Genomic DNA, 12,832 nt, shown 5'->3' with positions numbered 1-12,832 from the left:
AACTTGGTTTCATCGAATTCGGAGTCCGTTTGCAAAAGTTGCGGCGGTTTTGGTGTTCTGAAAAGGCTGCAGCGGTACTACCACGGATAGGAGCGGATGTAATTTTTTACTACCGCTCCAAGGCGGTACTACCACGGCTACTACAGCGGTAGTACCGCTCTGGACCAAAAACTCATCACAAGTCCAGCGGTGGTAGGCACGAATGTATTTTTTTAGTACCGCTCGCAAGCAGTAGTACCGTTGCCCTTTGAGGTAGTACTGCTACCCCTAGAGGTAGTACCGTGAGGTCGAGCAGTAGTATCACTCTGTGCAGGCTGTGAGCATAATGGTTGGATTTTTCCCCACCTATAAAAGGGGGTCTTCTTCCCCAGTGAACCTTATCTCTTTAGCTTGTGTTCTTCCCCCATTGTTTACCTTCCTCGAGCTTGCTAACTCTCAATCCCTCCAATGATTCTTGCTAGTTCTTGAGGTAAAAGAGAGAGGAGATCTAGATCCACATTTCCACCAATCACTTTCTCCTCTAAGTGAGGGGAGCCCCTTGGATCTAGATCTTGGAGTTCTTCGTGTTCTTCTTTCGTTCTTCCTCTCATTTTCCTCCCTAGCATTAGTTGCTTTGGTGTAATTTGGGAGAGAAGGACTTGGGCACTCAGTGTGCCCTTGCCATTGCATTTGGTGCATCGGTTTTAGTTCTCCACGGTGATACGTGGAAGTGAAGTTTGAGAAGGTTATTACTCTTGGGTGTTTGGGCACCCTAGAGCTTGTTCCTCTTGGGTGCCTTGGCACCCTAGACGGTTGGTGTTGTTGAAACTCAATCATTGTGGTGTAAAGCTCCGGAAAAGCGCCGGGGTCTCCAATTAGGTTGTGGAGATCGCCCCGAGCAATTTGATGGGCACCGGTGACCGCCCCCAAGGGTTGCCAAAGTGTACGGGTTCGGTGACCGCCCCCAAGGGTTGCCATTTGAAAAGGATCGACATGGTTGACTAGAGGGGGCGGGTGAATAGGCAACTAACAATTTTTAAGCTTTTCTTTAACAATTTAAACCTTGCGACAAAATAGGTTGTCTAGATATGCAACTACGTGGACAACCTATATGATGCAATGACAACTAGCACACAAGCAAGCAATAGAAACAACACAAGTAAGCTTGCAAAAGTAAAGGCACGAAATAACCAAGAGTGGAGCCGGTGAAGACGAGGATGTGTTACCGAAGTTCCTTCCTTTTAAGGGGAAGTACGTCTCTGTTAGAGCAGTGTGGAGGCACAATGCTCCCCAAGAAGCCACTAGGGCCACCGTAATCTCCTCACGCCCTCACACAATGCGAGATGCCGTGATTCCACTATTGGTGCCCTTGAAGGCGGCGACCGAACCTTTACAAACAAGGTCGGGGCAATCTCCACAACACTTGGAGGCTCCCAACAACACCATGAAGCTTCACCACAATGGAGTATGGCTTCGAGGTGACCTTAACCATCTAGGGTGCTCAAACACCCAAGAGTAACAAGATCCGCTAGGGATTAGTGGGGGGAATCGAATATCTCTTGGTGGAAGTGTAGATCGGGCCCTTGTCATCCAATCCCGAGCAAATCAACAAGTTTGATTGGCTAGGGAGAGAGATCGGGCCAAAATGGAGCTTGGAGCAACAATGGAGCTTGGAGGTGGAAGAGGTAGTCAACTAGAGGTAGGAAACCGTTATCCACATGTTCAGCCTACGACATGCGGCATTACCGCTCCAGGAGCGCGGTACTACCGCAAGGCCACGCGGTACTACCGTGGAGGACCACGGTACTTCTGCGGCAGCAGCAAAGGCCGGGACTTGCCTGACTGAGTGCAGTACTACCGCTTGCACGGTACTACCGCTCCCCCTTGCGGTACTACCGCAAGGTAGGAAAGTCAAAGCCTACGAAGAGCACGGATGAAATAAAATACATCCGTGCCTACTTCCGCTGAAAATGAAATAGTGCAAAAAATCCGACGCGGTACTACCGCGCACGAGGCATGGTACTACCGTTGAGGCGCGGATGTAAAAAATTACATCCGCTCCTACTACCGTGACGCAGGGGTACTAGGTATGAGGGCCACGGTACTACGACTACAGGGGAGCGGTACTACCGTGGCCTCCCGCGGTACTACCGCGCAGGACGTGCGGTACTACCATGAGGGCGCGGATGTAAAAAATTACATCTGCCCCTACTACCGTACCAGAGCAGCACTAGGCCTGGGAGCCACGGTACTAAGGCTCCAGAGGAGCGGTACTATCGTGACCCCCAGCGGTACTACCGCAGGTGCTTGCGGTACTACTGCTCCATAGAGCAGTACTGCCGCAAGTACAGCAGTAGCCATCAAATTAAGCACAACTAGGATAACGGAGAGATGCTCCAAAGTGCAAGGGAAAGGAAGGACATGTGTACGTGTTGATTCCACCCGAACCTTTCCGACGCGGACCCCCTCTTAATAGTACGACTCTCCTATGACTCAAATCCACCAAAGAGAAACGTAGAACAACGCCGTCTTCAATAGTCTTCGAGGGGCACCGAATCGTCTCGTGCCTAGTGATGAAGCGTCTGAGAAACTCAAGGCACACGATTCGACCGCAAAAGCATTGTCATCAATCACCAAAACACCTAAGGGATAAATATGCCCTTACACCATTTGTACGGGTTCGGTGACCGCCCTCAAGGGTCCCTTAGTGGAATCACAGCATCTTGCATTGTGCGAGGGCGTGAGAGATTACGGCGGCCCTAGTGGCTTCTTGGGGAGCATTGTGCCTCCACACCGCTCCAAACGGAGATTAGCATCCGCAAGGGTGTGAACTTCGCGATACATCGTCGTCTCTGCATGCCTCGGTTATCTCTTACCCGAGCCCTTTGTTGGGGAACGTAGCAGAAATTCAAAATTTTCCTACGAGTCACCAAGATCTATCTATGGAGAGACTAGCAACGAGAGAGAGGGGAGTGCATCTACATACCCTTGTAGATCGCTAAGCGGAAGCGTTACAAGAACGCGGATGAAGGAGTCGTACTCGTAGCGATTCAGATCGCGGTTGATTCTGATCTAAGCGCCGAACAACGGCGCCTCCGCGTTCAACACACGTGCAGCTCGATGACGTCTCCCGTGCCTTGATCCAGCAAGGGAAGAGGGAGAGGTTGGGGGAGACTCCGTCCAGCAGCAGCACGACGGCGTGGTGGTGGTGGAGGAGCGCGGTACTCCAGCAGGGCTTCGCCAAGCACTACGAGAGACGAGGAGGGAGAGAGGTAGGGCCGCGCCTTGGGAGAGAGAGACTCATGTGTTGGGTAGCCCCAAAACCTCCACTATATATAGGGGGAAGGGAGAGGGGGAGGCCCCCTAGGGTTTCCCCTAGGGGGGCGGCGGCCAGGGCAGATGGGATCTTCCCTTTGGGTGACTTGGCCCCCAAGCCAGGAGGTGGGAACCCTAGATGGGGCGCCCCAAACCCCCTGGTCACGTGGGAATAGGTGAGGGGGGCGCACAGCCCCTTAGTGGGCTGGTTTGCCCCCTCCCCTTGGCCCATGAAGCCCCCCAACACTTGCCGGGGCTCCCGAAACACCTTTCGGTCATGCTGGTCATCACCCGGTACCTCAGGAACACTTCCGGACTCCAAAACCCTTCGTCAAATATATCAATCTTCACCTCCGGACCATTCCGGGACTCCTCATGACGTCCGGGATCTCATCCGGGACTCCAAATAACATTCGGCAACCGCGTACATACCTTCCCTATAACCCTAGCGTCATCGAACCTTAAGTGTGTAGACCCTACGGGTTCGGGAACCATGCAGACATGACCGAGACAACTCTCCGACCAATAACTAACAGCGGGATCTGGATACCCATGTTGGCTCCCACATGTTCCACGATGATCTCATCAGATGAACCACGATGTCAAGGATTCAATCAATCCCGTATACAATTCCCTTTGTCTACTGGTATAGTACTTGCCCGAGATTCGATCGTCGGTATGCTGATACCTTGTTCAATCTCATTACCGGCAAGTCTCTTTACTCGTTCCGTAACACATCATCCCGTGATCAACTCCTTGATCACATTGTGCACATTATGATGATGTCCTACCGAGTGGGCCCAGAGATACCTCTCCGTCACACGAAGTGACAAATCCCAGTCTCGATTAGTGCCAACCCAACAGACACTTTCGGAGATACCCGTAGTGCACCTTTATAGCCACCCAGTTACGTTGTGAGGTTTGGTACACCCAAAGCATTCCTACGGTATCCGGGAGTTTCACAATCTCATGGTCTAAGGAAAAGATACTTGAAATTTAGAAAAGCTTTAGCATACGAACTACACGATCTTGTGCTATGCTTAGGATTGGGTCTTGTCCATCACATCATTCTCCTAATGATGTGATCCCGTTATCAATGACATCCAATGTCCATGGTCAGGAAACCATGACCATCTGTTGATCAACGAGCTAGTCAACTAGAGGCTCAACAGGGACATGTTGTGGTCTATGTATTCACACATGTATTGCGGTTTCCGGTCAATACAATTATAGCATGAATAATAGACAATTATCATGAACAAGGAAATACAATAATAACCATTTTATTATTGCCTCTGGAGCATATTTCCAACAGTCTCCCACTTGCACTAGAGTCAATAATCTAGTTCACATCACTATGTGATTGTAATGAATCGACACCCATGGGGTTTGATCATATCTCGCTTGTGAGAGAGGTTATTAGTCAACGGATCTGAACCTTCAGATCCGTGTGTGTTTTGCAAATCTCTATGTCATCTCCTAGATGCAGCTACCACGCTCTATTTGGAACTATTCCAAATAATTGTTCTACTATACGAATCCGGTTTACTACTCAGAATAATCTGGATTAGTGTCAAAGTTTGCATCGGCGTAACCCTTTACGACGAACTATTTTACCACCTCCATAATCGAGAAAATTCCTTAATCCACTAGTTACTAAGGATAAGTTTGACCGCTGTCCTGTGATCCATTCCTGGATCACTCTTGTACCCCTTGACTAACTCATGGTAAGGCACACTTTCGGTGCGGTACACAGCATAACATACTATAGAGCCTACGTCTGAAGCATAGGGGACGACCTTCGTCCTTTCTCTCTCTTCTATCGTGGTCATGTCTTGAGTCTTACTCAATACTCACACCATATAACACAGCCAAGAACTCCTTCTTTGCTGATCTTTTTTGAACTCCTTCAAAATCTTGTCACGGTATGTATTCATTTGAAAGTACTATTAAGCGTTTTGATCTATCCTTATAGATCTTGATGCTCAATGTTCAAGGAGCTTAATCCAGGTTTTCCATTGAAAAACACTTTTCAAATAACCCTATATGCTTTCCAGAAATTGTACATCATTTCCGATCAACAATTTGTCAACAACATATACTCATCAGAAATGCTATAGTGCTCCCACTCACTTCTTTGGAAATACAAGTTTCTCATAAACTTTGTATAAACCCAAAATCTTTGATCATCTCATCAAAGTGTATATTCCAACTCCGAGATGCTTACTCCAGTCCCTAGAAGGATTGCTGGAGCTTTGCACACTTGTTAGCATCTTTCAAGATTGACAAAACCTTCTGGTTGTATCACATACAACCTTTCCTCAAGAATATCGTCGAGGAAACAATGTTTTGACATCCTCTCTACAAGATTTCATAAATCATGTAGTAATTGCTAATATAATTCCAACAGGCTCTTAGCATCGCTATGAATGAGAAAGTCTCATCGCAGTCAACTCCTTAAACTTGTCGGAAAACTTAACGACAAGTCGAGCTTTCTTAATGGTGATACTTACCATCATTGTCCGTCTTTATTTTAAAATCCATCTGTACCCAACAGCCTTACGATCATCAAGTAGTTCTTCCAAAGTCTATACTTTGTTTTCATACATGGATCCTCTCTCGGATTTTATGGCCTCGAGCCATTCGTCGGAATCCGGGCCCACCATCGGTTCTTCATAGCTCATAGGTTCATTGTTGTCTAGCAACATGACCTCCAAGACAGGATTACGTACCACTCTGAAGTAGTATGTATCCTTGTCAACCTACGAGTTTTGGTAGTGACTTGATCCGAAGTTTCATGATCAATATCATCAGCTTCCACTTCAATTGGTGTAGGCGCCACAGGAACAACTTCCTGTGCCCTGCTACACACTAGTTGAAGTGACGGTTCAATAACCTCATCAAGTCTCCACCATCCTCCCACTCAATTCTTTCGTGAGAAACTTTTCCTCGAGAAAGGACCCATTTCTAGAAACAATCGCTTTTGCTTCCGGATCTAAAATAGGAGGTATGCCCAACTGTTTTTGGGTGTCCTATGAAGATGTATTTATCCTCTTTGGGTTCGAGCTTATCTGTCTGAAACCTTTTCACATAAGCGTCGCAGCCCCAAACTTTTAAGAAACGACAACTTAGGTTTCTCTAAACCATAGTTCATACGCTGTCATCTCAGCGGAATTACGTGGTGCCCTATTTAAAGTGAATGTGGTTGTCTCTAATGCTTGACCCATAAACGATAGTGGTAATTTGATAAGAGACATCATGGCATGCACCATATCCAATAGGGTGCAGTTATGATGTTCGGACACACCATCACACTATGGTGTTCCAGGCGGTGTTAGTTGTGAAACAATTTCCACAATGTCTTAATTGTGTACCAAACTCACAACTCAGATATTCATCTCTATGATCATATCATAGACATTTTATCCTCTTGTCACGAAGATCTTCAACTTCACTCTGAAATTACTTGAACCTTTCAATAATTTAGACTTGTGTTTCATCAAGTAAATATACTCAGCATCTACTCAAATCATCTGTGAAGTAAGAACATAATGATATCCACTGCGTGCCTCAGCACTCATTGGACTGCACACATCAAAATGTATTACTTCCAACAAGTTGCTTTCTTGTTCCATCTTACTAAAAACGAGGCTTTTCAGTCATCTTGCCCATGTGGTATGATTTTCATGTCTCAAGTGATTCAAAATCAAGTGAGTCCAAACGATCCATCTGCATGGAGTTTCTCCATGCGTACATACCAATAGACATGGTTCGTATGTCTCAAACTTTTCAAAAAACGAGTGAGTCCAATGATCCATCAACATGGAGCTTCTTCATGCGTTTTATACCAATATGACTTACATGGCAGTGCCACAAGTAGGTGGTACTATCATTACTATCTTATATCTTTTGGCATGAACATGTGTATCACTACGATCGAGATTCAATAAACCATTCATTTTAGGTGCAAGACCATTGAAGGTATTATTCAAATAAATAGAGTAACCATTATTCTTCTTAAATGAATAACCGTATTGCGATAGACATAATCCAATCATGTCTATGCTCAACGCAAACACCAAATAACAATTATTTAGGTTTAACACCAATCTCGATGGTAGAGGGAGCAGGCGATGCTTGATCACATCAACCTTTGAAAACACTTCCAACACACATCGTTATCTCACCTTTAGCTAGTCTCCGTTTATTCCATAGCTCTTTTATTTCGAGTTACTAACACTTAGCAACCGAACCGGTATCTTAATACCCTTGTGCTACTAGGAGTACTAGTAAAGTACACATTTAATACTATGTATATCCAATATACTTCTATCAACCTTGCCAGCCTTCTCATCTACCAAGTATCTAGGGTAGTTTTGCTTCAGTGACTGTTCCCTCATTATAGAAGCACTTAGTTTCGGGTTTGGGTTCAACCCTGGGTTTCTTCACCGGAGCAGCAACTGATTTGCCATTTCATGAAGTATTCCTTCTTGCCCTTGCCCTTCTTGAAACTAGTGGTTTCACTAACCATCAACAATTGATGCTCCTTCTTGATTTCTACTTTCGCGGCGTCAAACATCGCGAATATTTCAAGGATCATCATATCTATCCCTGATATGTTATAGTTCATCACGAAGCTCTAGCAGCTTGGTGGCAATGACTTTGGAGAAACATCACTATCTCATCTGGAAGATTAACTCCCACTCGATTCAAGTGATTGTTGTACTCAGACAATCTGAGCACAAGCTCAACGGTTGAGCTTTTCTCCCTTAGTTTGCAGGTTAAGAAACTTGTCGGAGGTCTCATACCTCTTGACGTGGGCATGAGCCTGAAATCCCAATTTCAGCTCTTGGAACATCTCATATGTTCTCCGACATTTCAAAAATGTCTTCGCTTCCTCAATTCTAAACCATTTAACATTACTGAACTATCACATAGTTATCAAAACGTGTATGTCAGATGTTCGCAACATCCATAGACGAAGTTCGAGGTTCAGCACACCTAGTGGTGCATTAAGGACATAAGCCTTCTACGCAGCAATGAGGACAATCCTCAGTTTACGGACCCAGTCTGCATAATTGCTACTATCAACTTTCAACTAAATTTTCTCTAGGAACATATCTAAAACAGTAGAACTAAAGCGCGAGATATGACATAATTTGCAAAAACCTTTTGACTATGTTCAGGATAATTAAGTTCATCTAATGAACTCCCACTCAGATAGACATCCCTCTAGTCATCTTAAGTGATACATGATCCAAGTCAACTAGGCCATGTTCGATCATCACGTGAGACGGACTAGTCATCATCGGTGAACATCTTCATGTTGATCGTATCCACTATATGACTCATGTTCGACCTTTCGGTCTCTTGTGTTCCGAGGCCATGTCTGTACATGCTAGGCTCGTCAAGTCAACCTAAGTGTTTCGCATGTGTAAATCTAGCTTACACCCGTTGTATGTGAACGTTAGAATCTATCACACCCAATCATCACGTGGTTCTTCGAAACAACGAGCTTTCGCAACGGTGCACAGTTAGGGGGAACACTTTCTTGAAATTATTATGAGGGATCATCTTATTTACTACCGTCGTTCTAAGCAAATAAGATGCATAAACATAATAAACATCACATGTAATCAAAAAGTGACATGATATGGCCAATATCATTTTGCTCCTTCTGATCTCCATCTTCGGGGCTCCATGATCATCATCGTCACCGGCATGACACCATGATCTCCATCATCGTGCCTCCATGAAGTTGTCGCACCAACTATTACTTCTACTACTATGGCTAACGGTTTAGCAATGAAGTAAAGTAATTACATGGTGTTATTCAGTGACATGCAGGTCATACAATAAATAAAGACAACTCCTATGGCTCCTGCCGGTTGTCATACTCATCGACATGCAAGTCGTGAATCCTATTACAAGAACATGATCAATCTCATACATCACATATCATTCATCACATTCTTTTGTCCATATCACATCACATAGCATACCCTGCAAAAACAAGTTAGACGTCCTCTAATTGTTGTTTGCATGTTTTACGTGGCTGCTATGGGTTTATAGCAAGAACGTTTCTTACCTACGCAAAAGCCACAACGTGATATGCCAATTGCTATTTACCCTTCATAAGGACCCTTTTCATCGAATCTGATCCGACTAAAGTGGGAGAGACTGGCACCCGCTAGCCACATTATGCAACAAGTGCATGTCAGTCGGTGGAACCTATCTCACGTAAGTGTACGTGTAAGGTCGGTCCGGGCCGCTTCATCCCACAATACCGTCGAAACAAGATAGGACTAGTAACGGTAAGCATATTGAACAAAATCAACGCCCACAACAACTTGTGTTCTACTCGTGCATAGAATCTACGCAATAGACCTAGCTCATGATGCCACTGTTGGGGAACGTAGCAGAAATTCAAAATTTTCCTACGAGTCACCAAGATCTATCTACGGAGAGACTAGCAACGAGAGAGAGGGGAGTGCATCTACATACCCTTGTAGATCGCTAAGCGGAAGCGTTACAAGAACGCGGATGAAGGAGTCGTACTCGTAGCGATTCAGATCGCGGTTGATTCTTATCTAAGCACCGAACAACGGCGCCTCCGCGTTCAACACACGTGTAGCCCGATGATGTCTCCCGTGCCTTGATCCAGCAAGGGAAGAGGGAGAGGTTGGGGAAGACTCCGTCCAGCAGCAACACGACGTCGTGGTGGTGGTGGAGGAGCACGGTACTCCAGCAGGGCTTCGCCAAGCACTATGAGGGACGAGGAGGGAGAGAGGTAGGGATGCGCCTTGGGAGAGAGTGTGACGCCCCCAATTCAATCATACACTAATCATGCACGCAAACGTGTATGATCAAGATCAGGGACTCACGGGAAGATATCACAACACAACTCTAAAACATAAATAAGTCATACAAGCATCATAATACAAGCCAGGGGCCTCGAGGGCTCGAATACAAGTTCTCGATCATAGACGAGTCAGCGGAAGCAACAATATCTAAGTATAGACATAAGTAAACAAGTTGCCATAAGATGGCTAGCACAAACTGGGATACAGATCGAAAGAGGTGCAGGCCTCCTGCCTGGGATCCTCCTAAACTACTACTGGTCGTCGTCAGCGGCCTGCACGCAGTAGTAGGAACCTCCAGTGTAGTAGGGGTCATCATCGACAGTGGCGTCTGGCTCCTGGGCTCCGGCATCTGGTTGCCACAACCAGGTAGAAGGGAAAGGGGGAAAATAGGGAGAAAAGCAACCGTGAGTACTCATCCAAAGTACTCGCAAGCAAGGATCTACACTACATATGCATGGGTATATGTGTAAAGAGGCAATATCGGTGGACTGAACTGCAGAATGCTAGAATAAGAGGGGGATAGCTAGTCCTATCGAAGACTACGCTTCTGGCAGCCTCCGTCTTGCAACATGTAGAAGAGAGTAGACTGAAGTCCTCCAAGTAGCATCGCATAGCATAATCTTACCCGGCGATCCTCCCCTTGTCGCCCTGTGGAAAAGCGATTACCGGGTTGTCTGTGGAACTTGTCTGGGTGTGTTTTATTAAGTATCCGGTTCGAGTTGTCATAAGGTCAAGGTACAACTCTGGGTCGTCCTTTTACCGAGGGACACGGCTATTCGAATAGATAAACTTCCCTGCAGGGGTGCACCACATAACCCAACACGCTCGATCCCTCTGACCGAACACACTTTCATGGGTCATGCCCGGCCTCGAAAGATCAACACGTCGCAGCCCCACCTAGGCACACCAGAGAGGTCAGCACGCCGGTCTAAATCCTATGCGTGCATGGGTCTGGGCCCATTGCCCATTGCACACCTGCACGTTGCGAGGGTGGCCAGAAGCAGACCTAGCCTCCCTAATACAAGAGCAGGCGTTCCATTCCAATCCGGCGCGCGCTGCTCCGTCGCTGACGTCAAGAAGGCTTCGGCTGATACCACGACGTCGAGTGCCCATATCTTTCCCGCGTAGTTGGTTAGTGCGTATAGGCTAGTGGCCAGACTCAGATCAAATACCAAGATCTCATTAAGCGTGTTATTATGAAGTAACCGCGGATGCCAACCAGGGCCAGGCCCACCTCTCGCCTAGGTGGTCTCAACCTGTCCTGTCGCTCCGCAACATAGTAACAGTCGGGGGCCGTCGGGAACCCAGGCCTACCTCTACCGGGATGGAGCCACCTGTCCTTTCAGCCCCCACATCGGAATCACTTGCGGGTACTTAACGAGCCAACCCGACTTTAGTCACCATCTGTATAGTATGTATATATGTATAGTATAAACCCGTGATCACCTCCCAAGTGATCACGGCCCGATAGTATAGCAAGGCAGACTGACAAGAATGTAGGGCCAATGATGATAAACTAGCATCCTATACTAAGCATTTAGGATTGCGGGTAAGGTATCAATGACTGTAGCAACAATGACAGGCTATGCAACAGAATAGGAGTAACCGAACAGTAACATGCTACACTACTCTAATGCAAGCAGTATAGAGAAGAATTGGCGATATCTGGTGATCAAGGGGGGGGGGGCTTGCCTGGTTACTCTGGCAAGAAGGAGGGGTCATCAACTTCGTAGTCGAACTAGGGTCGCCGGTAGTCTCAGGGTCTACCAGAAAGAAGTAATGGAGGGGGAACACAATAAATAACAAAGCAATCAAAGCATCACAAACCGTAACCGGGCAATACGCGGTGCTAGGTGTGCCCTAACGCGGTAGTAGGTGATACCGACGAAGGGGGGAAACATCCGGGAAAGTATTCCCGGTGTTTTGCATTTTCGGACAGATGAACCGGAGGGGGAAAGTTGCATGTTTGCTATGCTAGGGGTGTGTGGCGGACGAACGGGCTGCATATCCGGATTCGTGTCGTCGTTCTGAGCAACTTTCATGTACAAAGTATTTTCATCCGGGTTACGGATTATTTTATATTAACTTTTAAATATTTAAATCATTTTTAGAAACAACATATTTAATTAAATTAGAAAATGCAATTATGACATCGGCATGATGTCAGGGTGATGTCAGCAGTCAACTTTGAACATTGACTAGTCAAGCTGACGGGTGGGGTCATTCTGTCATAGACCTAACTAGTTAACAGATTTGTTAACTAAGTTCAGTTAATTAGGTTAACTAACATGATTAATTAAGTTAATTAATTAATACATTAATGTTTTTAAAATCATTATTATTTTTATATTTTCGTTTCTTTTTTTAAAAAAAATAGGGGGGCTTGCCCCGTGTGGCAATGGCCCAGTCGGACCACACGCGCACGCACACAATCACAGCCACGACCATGGCCATGGCTGGCGGCAGCGGCGGGAAACGGCAAGGGGCTGCCAACAGGAAGGGGCGGCCGCCGGCGAGGCCAACAGCGTGAGGCTGGGCGACAGTGGTGCTCGTGGTCGGCGCATACAGAGGGCGCTGGTGCGACAACTGGGTGCGGGGAGTGGGGCGCGGCTCGCGGACGCGCGCTGAGGGCGGCTGGCGAACAGGGCCACGACGGGCGGCGCATCAACGGCAAG

This window comes from Triticum dicoccoides, chromosome 1B (assembly GCF_002162155.2).
Source record: "Triticum dicoccoides isolate Atlit2015 ecotype Zavitan chromosome 1B, WEW_v2.0, whole genome shotgun sequence".
NCBI classification, from domain to species: Eukaryota; Viridiplantae; Streptophyta; class Magnoliopsida; order Poales; family Poaceae; genus Triticum; species Triticum dicoccoides.
Note: the sequence above shows the minus strand (reverse complement) of the source record.